This window comes from Hippocampus zosterae, chromosome 6 (assembly GCF_025434085.1).
Source record: "Hippocampus zosterae strain Florida chromosome 6, ASM2543408v3, whole genome shotgun sequence".
Lineage (NCBI taxonomy): Eukaryota > Metazoa > Chordata > Actinopteri > Syngnathiformes > Syngnathidae > Hippocampus > Hippocampus zosterae.
The window spans coordinates 5,054,334-5,067,433 of record NC_067456.1 but is presented as its reverse complement, the minus strand read 5'-3'; the positions used below and the strand labels follow the sequence as shown (position 1 = coordinate 5,067,433).

General features: G+C 42.5%; 1 long non-coding RNA gene across 3 annotated transcripts in view; it reads left to right on the top strand.

The window, feature by feature from the left end:
- The window catches only part of LOC127601833 (uncharacterized), a 108,415-nt gene that overhangs the window by 88,458 nt on the left and 6,857 nt on the right, over positions 1 to 13,100 (top strand). For 2 of the 3 annotated variants that reach the window (XR_007962650.1, XR_007962648.1), the window contains exon 4: positions 504 to 610. This is a non-coding gene — a long non-coding RNA (uncharacterized LOC127601833). Of the gene's footprint in view, positions 1 to 503; positions 611 to 1,475; positions 5,524 to 13,100 lie in introns of those variants that run through there. The other variant, XR_007962649.1, reaches the window with a different exon arrangement.

Sequence of the window (13,100 nt, the reverse complement as noted above, 5' to 3'; positions counted from 1 at the left end):
CCCTTTTTTAACGCTTGTGAAAATATCCCCCTTGAGGAACGGGAATTAAACCCTATCTTATCCCTACTTGTAACAACGATACAATATTTCCTGATATCAAGTTCTTTACCGTTTATTATTAAGCTTCAAATGGTACCAAATCCAAGGGACAATTTCAAAACTTCAACCGGCTGTGTTTTCTGCTTTATTTGAGTGTGTTAGCACCGTTTTTTAAAAATTCCTTTGCCAAATTTTACAAAACGTTACGGAGAGGGTTTGCTCCGAAGGAATCCGATTCTCTGGTACAGCAGATCCATTGTGAATCTTTAAAAGACACCAAAACAACAAACGTCCCCTGATTCTTCTTCGTATAAATTGCGATCGTCGTCACATATCTTCCGTTAGCCACCACAACATACGGCAGCACTTCGCATCTATAGTTCGCATCTATAGTAAATAGTATAGATATACTATAGTATATAGTAAAAGATCGTTGAAACTGACTCGGTGCGTTTGTGTTTCAGGCAGCAGCGTGAACGACGGAGATTGCGTTGATGCAGAAAGTGACACCGATTTTGGAGACCGCGTCAGCAATTCCCCGTTGCCAGAGAAAGATGAAGCAGCAGCCGAGGTAAGATAAAACACACCTACCTTATCTTGCGCCATATTCCGTATTCACGCTCCTTGGACTTGATAGAGTAAAGTTGTTCTGGAAATCCCCGACCGACTCCCCAGCGCTCCATTTGTTGTCCTTGCCCATCGAAGTTGCTTTGTTTTTTCTGTTGTTTTTTTTTTTTCGTGTTTGTGTTGTTTGAAGTAGGTCTTACTTTTTTAGTTTATGACGGGTTTGTACCATCCGATGAAAATACCTTTGATTATGAGCGACAAGTCACACATGACATCAAATATTTAACCCTGGAGAACCCAAGAACCCTTTTCTTTTTTGGAAAAATTATGAATTATATATTAAATGACTGCTATATGTTCACTGAACACCAAAAGATATGTTTTTCCAAAAATTCAATGCTTTCATCCTAATTTAGGATTAACGCCAAATATGACCCTTTGGGATTTAAGGGTGGCATTTGAGTAGCAGAATTTATAGGGGCCAAATTTGGGTTCTCCGGGGTTAAAAAACTTTTCAACGTTCCTTTGATTTGAACAAAATTTTCCATGTGTGTGTGATGAGCCACTAACCAGAAATTGTCATTTGGAGTCATTTCAAATTCACACAGAAAATCCCATTTAACTCATTCAATACCAGGCAATTTTAGACCAAGTCTGAAAAGACGTCTAAAAACGTCTTTGGGAGTGAATGAGTTAAGATATTCAGGTACTTTGTTTTCTGCACTTCATTTGTCTGTTTTTGTGCCTGAGTTTTGCTGCCACAAAAGACACAAATGCCAAACCCAAACTAGAAATCGTCCCCTTTAAATCCATCCAGGCCTGATCAAGCAGCGCATCGACAAAGACATCTGCGGCGTTTCTTTGTTCAGAGCATGAGAAGAGGCGATAGTTGTGGCAGGGCAACTCACATCTGCTTCACCGCGACAACGTGCTTCTTCACAATGCACTGAGCATCTGACAGTTCTTGGCCAGAAAGAACCAACTCCCCTCATGGCCGCCAAGTGCAACGGGTCCATCAAGAGAATCCTTTGGATCGACAAAGCGTATGTGTTGTCCTTGTGGGCTTACTTCAAAACTTTGCCGTTCCGATTTAAAAGATATCTTTTGTAACGCGAGTCCTGGAACTTTTCCGACACGAAAGTATCACCTTTTAAAGCATCAAAGTGTTGATGATGTTCTCTTCAAGGACCTCTAAACTGCGGCGCTCACCCAGGCTCCCGCACCCCCTCGTCTCTCTGTCATTCAGGTGTTTACTGTCATTTATACTCAGGGTTTTGTATAATCCTCTCACCACACCTGAGTGCTCCCCACTTCAGTGTCACTGGATTTACTCTCTCCGCCCGTCTCCCTCTGTCTCGTTTCGCCTCTGCTCCGGTGCGCATCTTCCCCCCCCTCATTTGGCTTCACAGCCATTCTTATGCACGCGTTGTCATTTTCTTATGTAAATAACCACGCATAAAAAGGACACTCGACAGACATTTCAAAATTTCCACAGCGCGGGCTCTGCGCGTATGTTTTCAGTCATCCCTCTTCATCAGCAAGCTTGTCTGCGCAAGTGTATTCGCCCGGAGCTGTAAATGAGAGGTTGTGATTTAACTCATTGAGACAAAAGACAAAGACAACGAAATATTAATCAAACAAATGATTTGGAGAGGGTGAAGAAGAACAAGCGAAAGGGAGATGAGTGCAGGGGAGGGCGAACCAAAGGCGGAAATGGGCCAGTATGTATTTCTGTTCTACTTTCACTCGTCGGAGGCTTCATTAAGAAGTCTGTTTCCAGTGCATCTTGCGCTTGTGCGTGAACGTGCAGAGTTAGCGATTGAGATTTGTGGCGGTGCATGTGCACAAATATGCAAATACATACGTATGCAGGATGGTAAAATTATTGGTGTGTTCTAGAAGCAGCCCTTTAATTATTTACGCCCAAAGCCCTCTAATTGGGATCAAGATTTCTAAATGGGGTCATTTATTGCGACGCCGTGGCATGAACTTTTTCCAAGCCGATGGACGCCAGGCAAACACTTGGATTCTTCAGAAGAAAAAAAAACGATTGAGTTGCTATGGTATTGCTGCCAATGCATCCGTGTTGCGTAGACATCGTGCATATGTTCTCTTTGAGAGCTCATGAGTCAGTCACTCGCAAAGCCGATAGCGATGTACAGAGACGGTTTGAGATTAAGCTCAAGAACAAGACCGATTACAGTTTTAATGTGCGCTAATTAAGGCAACTTAATCAGCGATATATCGTCAACTTTGCACTTTCGGATATGTACAGTAAATCATGTCATGCATTGCATATGCATTATGTCGATGTGAATGCCCATGCATTCATATATGTAGTTATTTCGATTCCTGAACAATACAACCCCCCCCCCCCCCCACCTTACACACACACACACAAATTGTGACACTTGAGCAAAAGGGGAATCGCCCCTTCCCCTTTGGTGTGTTTCAAAGGGATTGTGTACACCTAGAGGTGGTATTCAATCACTTGGATAGGATTAAATAAACGGCACGCTATGAACTATTTGGCAGGCTTGAGGTATGACTTCAACTGTGCCGCTAACGATTTTCGAGGACATAAAATCAACTAACAGTAACAGGAGAAGACAGAATAGTCGAAAGCTGGCCACAGTTGGTCTTTCAGATCAAGATTATTTTCAGTGTCGTCGTCAAGATATCCCGCAGAGAATGTTTGAATGTTCACTCGTACAGCATGTGACTGTTTTCATCTAAATCCAGCAAACCCAACCAAGCGGCGTCGCGCTATGAAGTCTGCTGTCACATTGATTTACTCCTTTTCTGCTTTCTGTATGTCTTTGTCTCTTCAGGAAAAGAGAAAAAAAAAATAGTCTGTCGACGTCGGTCCAAAAATCTGGAAGCGATAACCCAACTTTGTCCCAAGTTGTCATGAGCGCCATTCTCCAGCCCAAACCGAGACCTCCTGGGAGACGTGCGGGTTCTGCAGATGGGAATGCGTCCTCTTGTCACGCTTTGCGTGTGAGATTACACTCTGGCCTCGAATCTCCACCTTCCTTTCAGCTTTGCCCAACGCGCAGAACTTTGTCTTGCGACGGCCCCAAAGAATCGATGAGTCGTATTAAAATCAATTCTCCGTTTCCAACAATGCCAAAACGTAATGAAGTCTTCTATGGGTGCTTATTGTGTGGAGCTAACTGCGTTCTCGACAAAAGCCTGACGATTTCGCCCTGTGGGCAATCACCAAGCCACAGCGGCGAGGACATACTCTCTTCTAACAAGAAAAAAAAAAGGAAAAAAAAAAAACCTTGAACAGAACCAGATTCAGCGAAGGCAGCCATCCAGTAGTCAAGCTGGAAAAAATATCATGTTTTAACTTTGAAGCTTCACAGTATGTCAAATTGCATGCGCTATTTGAAATCAAGATATACAGCCCGCGTTCCAATAACCGTCTCAACAGCACCACCGGTACAGAAGCCGCTCGGATAATATTAGCGATTCGCGCACTAAAATGACAAAATGGGGGACGGCAACCCGGAAAAAGAATTACCCGGCTCCTGCTGATGTGGCAAATGGCGCACGGCGCTTATGACCGACATCCCAGTCATGACTGGTGACCTCTGACCTCATCAAAAACAGACTTCAAGCTGTCTGCGGGAGCCGCCCGGTGTGAAACTGACCACACTTGAGATGACTGATTTCGCCCTCCTTTCAATTGAAGTGCGCTGATGACATTGTCATGATGCTTACAGTTTGCTGTTTACGAAAAAAACATGTGCAAGCCCCCGATCACAGACCCCCCCCCCCCCCCCCCGCCTCCCTCCAGATCTTGGCCAGTTGTAAGACATTTCACGGTGGAGTGCTTTCAAGGCCGCACATCTCCGTGGCAGGAATCACATGCTCGTGCTACTACAGCTCTACTCAGGAAATTGATTTGTTTCAGGGATAAGTCCAAGTATGATGAGGCTGTTCTAGGAAAAATGTGATTCTTAAAAAAATATGATAATAAAATAGTAATAATAAATCCTTGGAACACCACAGCATTGGAAGTGAAGTTTTGATTACCCCTATTTGACCCAGTAGTTGTTTTTTTTGTTTTGTTTTGTTTTTGAAACCTATAATGCCTCATTTCAGGGTCGTTTCAGCTCTGTTTTTCATAAATTTGTCTCCGCTAGTCCAAAGTATGTCTTTGTGTAACATATTCTGCCCAGAACAGAAACATCCTGTACAATGGCTCCGAACTGTCATTTAGCAGTATGGTATTTCCAAGCGCGTGAGCCTCCCACAATTGGCGCATGACTCAACAAATATAGAAATAGTTCACCGGTTTTCAATGTTGTTGAATGCAACAATCAACTTTCGTATCGCAATAAAGCTGCTGGTCGGTCTTGTGGTGAATGTTCTTCTCAAGCCTGGGATCCGTTTTATTCACTTTTAGTTTTAGTCACATTCAATTGTGACATTCAGTATGTTAGAGCTCATTTGTGCAATCACTCATTCAGTAATTTTCTGTACAGTCGACCCCGCCCCCCCCCCAGCGTACGAACGCTCCAGTACTCGCTAATTACAATATGTGCGGAGGATAATTTTTTTTTCAATCTTTAAAAACAATTAGGGCGTGTCTTTGTTTTTGACGTGATTCCCTATTGAATGAAGAATTTTGGTGGCTTAATTTTTTTTTTTTGCCTCAAGCAACGCATTTCACTGGCTATAAAATATAGGTGGATTTTTTTTGTTGTTGTTGTTATTTGATCCCTATGATGCCTCTGATGCTTTTTGGCACCTGTCCATGAGTCAAAAGCCCTCCTCAAAACTCACTTGTATTCTTTGGCATTCGACGCAGCATGACTTGTTGATTTGTTCTTGATTTTACTGTTTGGTGCTTTCTACCGCCTTTATTACCGATTTGTCTTACTGTTTTTTGTGCATGTTAAATTGCTCCATGTTGGATTTATTATTGTTTAGTAATCATACATTCACGTATTATTCGGTTGATTCTCGTGTCGTCATTTTATGCTCGCAATGAAGAATGCTTCTGCCTGTCAGTATAGTTTGATTTTGCTTGCAAAGAAGAACGCTTATGCTTGCAATCATTAGTTGGCTTTGCCTGCAATGAAGAACGCTTATGCTTTCAATAAAGATTTATCCTTTATTATTTACTCACATCTATAATCATTATATGTTCTTCATTATGTGCTCACTTTTGCTTGCTGTACCGTGTGAGAAGTTAGGGTCGCAACCACCTTTCCGAGGACGTGGCTGGGAAGAGATAACTGTTAAGACTAAACAGCGAGCAAGGCTGAACCGTGAATGGAGACATCAACACCAGCTGCAACGGGATGTTTGTCTATTTTCACACATGTACGTAAATTGCACTCACATACACACACATAGTCAAACAAGTTCAGTGTGTGTTCAACAGCCCCCACCCTTTAGGTTGGACACACCTATGTAGTAGCTTTTCCCAATAAATGAGGAGGTGAAGGGGGAGATCGTTAGGGTTCCGTGTGGAGAACTGAAACCGAACGCTTCTCCTCGTTCCCTCCTGGTACCAGAATCGAGTCTCCTGTCTCCTCCTTTTGGTTATTCTTGAGTGTCAATTTGGACCAACCTGACATTTTTGGGGGCTCGTCCGGGATGACAACATACCTGACGCCTCCAGACGCTGAGTCGACGGCCAGGAAGACCGTGGCCACGGCAAAGACACCCTTTCTGGGACTGGGTTTCGGCTCCTCGTCTGGGGGCTGAGGGTTGAAGCGAATCCCAGAGGAGAGAGGACTACTCTTGGTAAGTAGGGCGGCGGTGTCCTGTACGTACTTAAACTCCGCATCGACACTCGAGGAGTGTTTGCGCGCCGGGTTTGTAAAGACGGAGGTCGGGGTCTTTAAACCTGTTTTCAATTGAAACACTCTCAGGGCAGGTGTTGTAGTTTGGTTCGAACGCTTGGTTCGAGACTCTGTGTGAGCCTGAGAGGGGTTTGTTGAGAAGGAACTCTTTCAACGGTGATTGAGTGTTTGCGCGCCGCAAAGCCCTGAGCCATACTAGTCCCTATCAGGCATACAGACCGTGCAAGTCTCTAAACTGATGAGGGCGACGGTGTCCTGCACGTGCTTAAACTCCGTGTGTAAATAATGTGTGTTAAACCCCGGGTATAAATAAGATAAGATATCCTTTATTCGTCCCACAGTGGGGACATTTATAATAATAATGTCTATATAGTGCGTTACCTCTGGTCAAGGTAATAAGATAAAACCAAATTAAATGCGCATAAATGTATGACTGTGTAACTGTGTGAGTGGAGGTTCGCTACCTCATCTGAACAGGACATTTGTTGTGGCAACTGTCTGAGGAAGCAGAGGCAAGAATTTCCCGCCACCTTGGTGGTAGAAGGTTGGAAATTACCTCAGTCGGAGAAATTGCCACCCTGTTCAAGGGAATAGTCAGCCTAGTTACCCTAGGTAAATCGCTGACTCTAAACAAAAAATTCTCAAATTCTCAAAGTTCCACCCCCTAATTCGCAAATGGGGGTTCATAATAGTAAGACCGTGGAGAGAGGTGATCCCAAAAAGAAGTTAACATGTAAGGACTGGAGATTCGTAGAGAGCCAATGTCCTTCGAAGATAAAACATTTAGATACGTGGATAGAAAAATACACCACCGTTAGATCCGACTCTTCCGACATCTCCTCCTTTTCCACCATCCTCTCCACCCTCTTACAGAGGGGGCCATCCGATGGCCACCAGGGGAAAAGGAGATTTGGGAGTGGAATTTTCAAAAAATTGGAGTAGTGTTTTTTCCCCTGCTGCGACGAAGGTTGACTCATCCGGGAGTGAGGTACGAGACGCTTTTCCCATGATTGAAGTTGCAGATCCAGACATAAAAGGTGAGTCGCCTGTCATTCTTGTTTATAGAACATGGACACAAGAAGATGTAAAAAAAAAGCCGTAGACGGCATTACATCACATAAAATTGACGTGGTACAATTTGTCCAAGAAATGGAGGATCTGCGAAAATCATATCATCTAAATGGAGCTGAGGAGCAACAAGTTTGGATGGCGGCTTGTTTGACAGTAAATTGATGATGTATACTGTATCGATATTTGGATGGAGTGAAGTCTTCTCGCTGATGACAAAATTAAAAGTTTGGATGTGCTTAACTTGGTTGTGAGCGGTAGTAAGGTGAATATTTTGGTTTGTCTGTAGGGTTGTGTCTGCGAATATGTGTTGGATTAGTCTTTGCGTGTGGGTGTGTAGATATGCGTGACTCCTGGCGCGACTCATGGAGTCTTGTTTGTTTTGTTTTCTGGCTTTTGCAGTGTAGAAGGTTTGTATGGCATCTACTATAATTACCGGTACTTGTAATTGAAACTGTTTTTATTATAATTCCTAACACCACTTCAGCTTCATAATTTCAACCGGCGCTACATGAAGTATGTGTAAATCAGGTAAAGAAATAAAATGGTTGAGTATGGGTGTGGTGACACAGAGAGTTTTGGATACTTATAGTGGGTGACAGGCAAGTGAAAATATTGATGGTGAGACGTAAGGTGATGATGGAAGTTGAGTATGTTGAGAATAAAGAAAGGCACGGGCAGGTGAGGTTTGACACAGTGATGCTACGAATGAGGAGGTCACCGTGTGTTTAGGTTGAAAAGGGCCGGAAGGTCACGAGATGCTTAGATGGTTGTTTGTAAGTCGTAAACAGTGGACGTGTGTGGGACGTTGTTAACTTTCTGGGAGGAGGTAGAATGTGTAAGTATACAGTGAAGGCCTTGATCTGGATGATTTGTGAATGTTAATGTCTGTGGGTTTCAGTTATCTTATTTGTTTTATAAATGCTTCTGTTATGCTGCTAATTGCCAGGATGTTCCGATTATGTTCCAATGTTTTTTTAGATTACGTTCATAAGATGCACATTTCTCTTGAAACCTGAGAAGAGCCATCACGGCTCCTGATGTGGGAGGAATGATGGTCTTTTCTCATGAATTTGGAAAATTCTGTTACAACTTTGCTATCCGTGGATTGTGTTGTGCCTTCCGTCATTATGAAATTTAATGACTAGATTTGAAGCTATCGTCGAACATACAAATTCTTGTTGGTTTGAGTCATAAATAACCTGTCAGATGTTACGACACATCTCATTTGTGCATACACAGGCTGGATTTCTAATTTCGTTTGTCACAAGAGCAAAATCTTCCAGCTTTAATCAGCACGTTTCAGGGTCACGTGTGAATAATTTACAATTGGCTTCGTTAACTTAGTATGACTGACGTTTTAAGGTCAGTGGCATTTTTTGAGTATCACGCACCCTAGGTGGTGTTTACCAAAGACAGTTGTGGCATAGATAAGCCTTTTGGCAGCAGTGTATGGTGTGAACTCTGCATGCTGGAAGAGTGCTAGAAAAAAAGAAAAAAAACAAAGATAAAGGGATGAGCTGTTGCACACTAGCATGACGTTTTTTTTGTTGCATGGTTGGCATTTATTTTGTGTGTCTATGTTGTTATGTCGATCCCCTTTAACGCTGGAAAAATGCACAGTGCTTAACCGTGCTGCTTTGTTGTGGCTTCCTGATGGGTGTTTGTTTGTTTGTTTGTTTGTTTGTTTGTTTGTTTGTTTGTTTGTTGGAATGTGAACGGGTAATAGTGATTTGAGAGGTTGTAGGAGGAAGTACAACAAACTCATCTCATCTCCCGTTTTGTGTGTGTGTTGATTTGTTTCATATTAATATTGCGATGACCTGCATGACTGCCTGATTGGAAACTCTAAATTGTCCCTAGGTGTGAGCATGGGCTTGGGTGTTTGTGCTTGTGTCTGTGTGCCCTGTAATTGGTTGTCGACCGGTTCGGGTTGTCCCCCTCCTACTGCCCGGAGATGGCTGGAATAAGCTCCACTCACCCCCGCGAACCTCGTGAGGATAAAAGCGGATCGGACATTGAATGACTGAATGTATTGCTTCATATAGTGATGGGTCGTTTTTTGGGTACATCTCGGTTTAACGGGCGAAGGGAGGAATCTAGATATAAACAAGCGCGTTTTGCGGGCTATATTTAGGTAGGTTTGTGCGACTTTCAGTTTGTGCACAAACTGTTTGAGCATATACGGGAGCATATTTATGCGTCGCTTTTCAAAATTGGTGCCCCGTTACATTGCGGCATCTCATCGGTTTATTGGCTTAGAAACTGATTTGTATAGTTATTTTGCGGTTTGCGGTTGTTATATAACACGTGAAGTATTGTTAATTCAGTGTGACGTATGTTGTTCGTTTTTGTATCATGTTGTGATATTTACGCGGCTCACACGGCAGCGATTTATTTTTTTAGGGGGGACTTGCTGGCTAGCAGCAACGTGATAACGTTTTGGGTTCAGTTCACTTCTGTTTTATATGCGGCAACAAATTGGGCAGTGAACCCAAACTTCTTTTTTGTGTCATGGATTATCTCACGCATTGGCAGGGGGAATGGTGTCTCTGGTTCGGAAACATGATACAACCTATGGTTTTAACCAATGTTGGAATACGGTACATTTTGAACTACATCTCCATTTCAGATAATGTAGAGGGTTTTCGTTGAATTAATGAGGGGGTTTGGTTGAGGCTTTTCCAAAATGGGTCGAAAATTGATAAAATGGAATGCATGTTTCACATTTTATTTGAGACACTATTGCTCCTGCCATCCACAATCTGCAGGATTGGTAGCAAGTCTGAAAGTATATGGTTAAAATTCGATTAAAGAAATTGAATTGAAATTGAATTGACTTATATGTTAATATTACGAGAATGGTGTTTTCTTCTTTGTTCGAAATATTGTTTGGGAGACTAAATATATTATTGATAATTTCTACAAAATTGTGAACTAGGAAATTAAGCTGATTAGGTTGACAATATGTGAGAATGTTTTGAATAAAAAAAAAATGAATTGAGATTGCCGTAGGACGATTGTGCTTTTTCACAGCAGGTTCCAGCAGACATGGCTCTGATTCGAAACATGAGAAACAAACATTGTGTTTCTTTGAAGTGTTGATGACCACACCGTTTGATGGACATTGTGAAAAGGTCATCTCGACAGAAACATCCACTGAGGAAGGTGAGCGAAGTCCGGTGACGCGATGGGCACAGTATTTTAGTTACTGGGAACATCAAACGACCGGCGGAAGAAGTTTCAAGACACCTTTGCACTCATTTAGGGTGTGTTTCTGTCGACATGCTAGAATATCAGTGGTGGTATGTCATTTCCTGTTATATGATCACACTAACGCATGGTCGACTGTTCTCCTTTTTTATATGGTATTTGTGCTCTCCTTTAGCACATGTGAATGGGGATATATTTTTTTAATAATAACCTACATTTTGCAAATAGATCTAGACCAGGGGTGTCAAACTCATCTTTGAGGCCGCTTTGGGGTTACACCTTCCTTCGATGGGCCGGTACGACGGAGAAATTTGATTAAATGGTTATATTTTATTAATTGTACAACTCAACTCAACTGTGTTTATAGAGCGACTTGAATCAACCATCGCTGTATACAAAGATGTGTACATGGAATGGATATATCAGAAATACAATGATGAAATTATTTGCTAACAACTACACATGGATGAATTGTGCCAATTCTGAAGCCAGTCATATTTTGTTCGATTATTGTTTGGTTGAGTGTTTTAACAGGTAACAAAATTATCACAAAATCTCGACATTATTCATATAGAATTTGGGCATTTCGGTACAGATTTTAGCAGGGTTTATGGCAGTTGATGCGCGTCAATTGCTTTCACGGGCCACATAAGTACATGGGGTTTCGACTTTGACACCTGTGATCTAGATGATCTGGGGAAGGGAAATGAAGAAACACATTGCGGCACAAATTGTTGTATACTTTTTTGTTTTGGTGGCAAAAGTATTTTATTTATAATCGATCTAGTCGATCTCATTATGAAAATAAAAAATAAAAATTGAGAAGTGAACACACCATGAGTGGTAGAAAAGAGCACAACTTTTTTATTTGGGTTTGTTTTGGAGATTGAAATGATTTGTGTACTGTGCTCCTCTGGTGATGTTGCTCGGCTGAAATTGAATTTATAACCGTTTTTTGATTAATTTCTAGTTCAAATGGTGCATTGATTTGGTCGTAATGGTTCAGGTATGGATTTTAAATACATTTCTTAGGTGATTTTATGCGTTTACGAACTTTTCTTTGGTGGTAAAAGGAAAAAGGAAAACGACCCAACGGTGATGTAGTGATGTAGTGTAGACGGTGATTCTCTGCAGAATGTTGAGCTATTTTTCATTCTTTTGTTATTTTATTTTTACTTAATGTTACTGCGGATTCGGTGTGATGAAGTAGTGTACTTCTATTGATTTTGAAGGCAAATTATGGTTATCGCAGGCGAGTGTTTTTCATTTTCTGGTGTCTGCGCATTGGTATCACTGCTTTTGCCAGTAACTGTGTTTCCATCAACAGCGGAGGATATACAGGGGGCTGCGTTATCGTCGATGACGGAGAGTAGCCTTCTCCGGTTCCGGCGTGACGCCTCCTGGAGGGATGGCGATCCCACCTATATAGACGCAATTGGGGTTCCTCGTGGCGTGCCAGATGAGTATAAGTTGGTTAACCAGATTGCTGCCGGTTGGGAATCCATTTTCATTTGGGTTACCCCTAATAAGAATGTTGACAGGATCAACTACCTCCACTACAACGTCCAGAGGCTCGGAAATTTTACTGAAGAAGCCGTCTTGGCTATAAAAGAGCAATTGGCGGCCACCTCCCTGATGGCGTTTCAGAACCGCATCGCGGTTGATATGCTCTTGGCAGAGACCAATGGAGTATGTGCGATGTTTGGTGACCAGTGTTGTACGTTCATACCTAACAACACCGCGCCTGATGGCGCCCTCGCCAAGGCCATTGGAGGCCTCCGCACCCTGACTCGCCAAATAAGGGCCCATTCCGGCGTGAATACGTCCTTCTGGGCGGAGTGGTGGCATAAGGCCTTCGGAGAGTACAAGGATTTGGTGTTTTATGTACTAATCTCTTTTGCTCTTTTTGCAGCTGTCTTGACGTTGTGTGGATGCTGTTGCATTCCCTGTATCAGAGTGCTGCTTATCCGGCTTATTACTACGGCTGTCTCGCCCACGACGTCTAAAGTGAATGAGATGTATCCTCTGTTGTTGTTTGATGGCAGTGATTCTGGTGTTGATTATGCCTCTTCGGATGATGACGTGATTTCGCTTCGGCATCGGGGGTCATAGATGGTTTTTAGTCGTTTTGCTCCCTGCCCCTGGGTGTAACTATGTTTGCGTGTGCGGCATTGACTCCACTGAATAAAGACCGTCGGGAAGGTTCTGTGTGATGATACGTGCAAATGTAGGATGAACAGGGGGGAATGTTGGATTTATTATTGTTTAGTAATCATACATTCACGTATTATTCGGTTGATTCTCGTGTCGTCATTTTATGCTCGCAATGAAGAATGCTTCTGCCTGTCAGTATAGTTTGATTTTGCTTGCAAAGAAGAACGCTTATGC